Here is a 3638-nt window from a genome sequence, read left to right as displayed (position 1 = left end):
TATGGGAGGAGAACATCTATTCATGCACAGTTAAATACAGCTCAGTGAATTAGGGGCTCAATGATACTGATACCATAATTTTAGCAAGTGTGCTAACATTTATATCTCATGAACACAAGGCCTGTTTGCTGACAACAGTGTCATATATATATATATATATATATATATATATATATATATCATTTAATATATATATATATATATATATACACACACACACACACACAGTGTGTATACATATATCCATAGAGATACAGAGAGACTACAGATATATTCATACACACTGACAGATCTGTTATTGTAACCAAAAATCATACATGATCACATGCCAACATTATGAACTATGAAAGAAGATTAAGGTAAGTAATGTCTTACAGAGTTAAGACACCAGAAAACATAACATTAAAATGTATGCTGTTATATGGGTAGTTACTTAAAGTTGTATGTCAATAATATTAGCATGAAATTACTATCTACATTACAAAAATAACCCAAATACATCTCATCTTGAACAAGAGCTAAGTGAATGTCAGCTTCCATTAACATGGCAAGTGTGTAATAATAAAACACAGAACCCCAGTAAGCTCTTTTTGGGAACCCCTGAGCCCCCACAAAATATATATATGTATATGTGTCAAAATGGAGTGCTATTGAGCGTGGCATATGTATACAACAGACGACAGAGAAGCCCAATGCTACATCCAACATGACAGAAATACACAGTAAAATACTTATATATTACATCCAACATGACAGAAATACACAGTAAAATACTTATATATTGTGTATTTCTGTCATGTTGGATGTAGCATTGGGCTTCTCTGTCGTCAAGTGTGTAATAATGTTGTACCATTAATCAACTGATGATTAATACATATTCATATGTTATCAAATATGCCTTCATTCAGTCAGTGAGCATTTCTAAACATTCATGTGTACAAGGACATACTTGAATGTTATCAAGCATCTGTACATGATCATACATACACTATGCATGAAATAGTCTGCATTAAACACCACCAGGACACCAACAAATTTAGGGAATGTGATTATTTATTTTTGTTTATCCTTTTGAGAGCGAGTCACAGGCCTGCTTGTTGGCTGTTGTGTTTGCCTTTTCCCTTTGCCAAGTACTCTGGCCTTAGCTGTACGACGTGTACTGGTCTGTGGCACTTCAGGGGCACTGGGTGTGGGCTGTTGCACTTCAGGGGCACTGGGTGTGGGCTGTTGCACTTCAGGGGCACTGGGTGTGGGCTGTTGCACTTCAGGGGCACTGGGTGTGGGCTGTTGCACTTCAGGGGCACTGGGTGTGGGCTGTTGCACTTCAGGGGCACTGGGTGTGGGCTGTTGCACTTCAGGGGCACTGGGTGTGGGTTGTGGCACTTCAGGGGCACTGGGTGTGGGCTGTTGCACTTCAGGGGCACTGGGTGTGGGCTGTTGCACTTCAGGGGCACTGAGTGTGGGCTGTTGCACTTCAGGGGCACTGGGTGTGGGCTGTGGCACTTCAGGGGCACTGGGTGGGGTCTGTGGCAGTTGTGAAGCAGTTGATAAACATTGCAAGAGTGATGGTGGAGCAGTTTCTTGTGTTAGTGTTTTAATCTTTTTCCAAAAGCTGGTTAGTAGTAATTGTTGCCCTAACTTTCTTTTTCGTGTCTCATTTGTAGGTGTCAGTTCCAGATTTTGAACAGATGTAAGCGGTTGGATGTTGAGAGGGACCTGCACAGAACTTGCACCTACTGTACCGGTTTCATCCAGAACTGGGGAATGAAGAACTGATGACTCAGGAGAAAAAGTTGCAGCATGTAAAGATCCATCCTCAGATGGGATAAAGTGGAATTGTTGTTCTCTTGCTGTCATTCGCAACTGATTTGCTTGGCTGACATTCAGAACTAGTGCTTGTAATGTCCTGTTTACATTTTGTATTTCTTTAGGAACTTGGATGATGACTTTTTGAATTTGTGACATGTGTGATATTGTCCTTTCATGCATCCTTTCATGCAGTGATATCATCCTTTCAAGCACTGACATCATTTCTGAATGGCGACGATTTTCTTCACCCAAGATTCGTTCTTCAGAAGCTGCAATAGCTAAGTAGGTGTCACGAGCAGGAGAACTTGAATGCTGTGTTAATCCAGGAGTGTGAACAGCTTCATGGTCACTTGAGTGATTTTGTCCTTGAGCGGCAACATATGGTTCTACAAATAAAGAAACACATTATGAACTGCCATGGAACTTTCACTTGTTTTTCAATATAATGATAGTTGTTCTCATAGTGGAACACATAACATGTGTACATAATTTTTAATTTGTGTCAAATTAAAAGATGATGCTTGAAGTAACAATGATGTTTCGACTCAGTCTGAAAGAAGAATGAATGAATGAAAGGTTGTTGTAACCTCACAACTCCTAGCTGATAGGTTACAACACACACAATACATGTTGTCAGGAAACACTACATCTTCTGTGACAATAACTGATGTGAAGTTAATTACATGTCAAAGGCATTTATTTTGCATGGTACATGAAATTCGATAAATGTACACATTACATGGGCTGCACCTCAAACACTCACCTTCCATGCTTGATGCTGACCTTGATGAGACAGGTGATGAGACATGTTCAGTGTCAGGTGTCCCAGGAGCTGCAGGAGCAACTATATAGAAGAATAACATCAGAATTTTATTGACATGTGTACATAATTAGCACGAAGTTTGTGTAGTGGGAGTATTTATGGCTAAATATCAGCATCACATAACGAAATGACAATGATATGTTTCAGGCAAGCTGTACATTATCCATCTTAACATAAATGTACATGTGAACCTAATTGACACATTTATTTTAAACACCATACAACATACAATGTTCATGCAGGAATGCTTTGTAAAATTAAGTGTTCTGTTGTACATACACTGCATATGTTGTGTAGTAATCTAACAATAATAATGTACATCACTACCCTGACAGCAAAGTTGACTCTGCTTATAATTCAGTACCTAATTGTGGAAATGTGAATGAATGTTTTTAGTGATCTGTCTCAACATTTAAGAGAAGCAGGTGTAGCGCTCAATGTGGCTGACACTCATCAACACATGCAGTGTGTTGCTCACAGATGGTACTGTTGTGATAAGGTGGCGTATCTATAAGGTAAAAAGAAGACACGAGTGAACGAATGACTAACGTACGTTTTCATATATGGTTGCCTGGTGGTTGAAAGTATTCAGATAATTACCATTTCTAATGAATGTGATTAACTTCTGTTCACCTTGTCAGCATGTAACAACTGTAGTCCCTCCCCCAAGACGTGACACCACCCTGACCTTTTATTTGGTTCTACCACTTGTAAGCCGTCCCACAAGACTTGACCCTACCATGACCCTGTGATCTGACTCTGTGCCCGACCCCACCCCCTCTGTTCACCTCTATGCTGTGATGACATATTAATTGCAGCTGGTTTCACACACTGGTACATGAGTGAAATACAAATATGAAGTGAGCTACATATGAACACAATTAAATACCATATGTACATGTTCCTATTTATGCTCTCATTATACTACATGAATCGAAAAAAGAGCTTTAATAAAACATAACCAAATGTGTTTGTGCAAATTATTAATGTTCGCCTTTCAATGCAC

Source organism: Ascaphus truei, chromosome 4, assembly GCF_040206685.1.
Source record: "Ascaphus truei isolate aAscTru1 chromosome 4, aAscTru1.hap1, whole genome shotgun sequence".
Taxonomy (NCBI): domain Eukaryota; kingdom Metazoa; phylum Chordata; class Amphibia; order Anura; family Ascaphidae; genus Ascaphus; species Ascaphus truei.
This window is presented reverse-complemented; position numbering follows the sequence as displayed.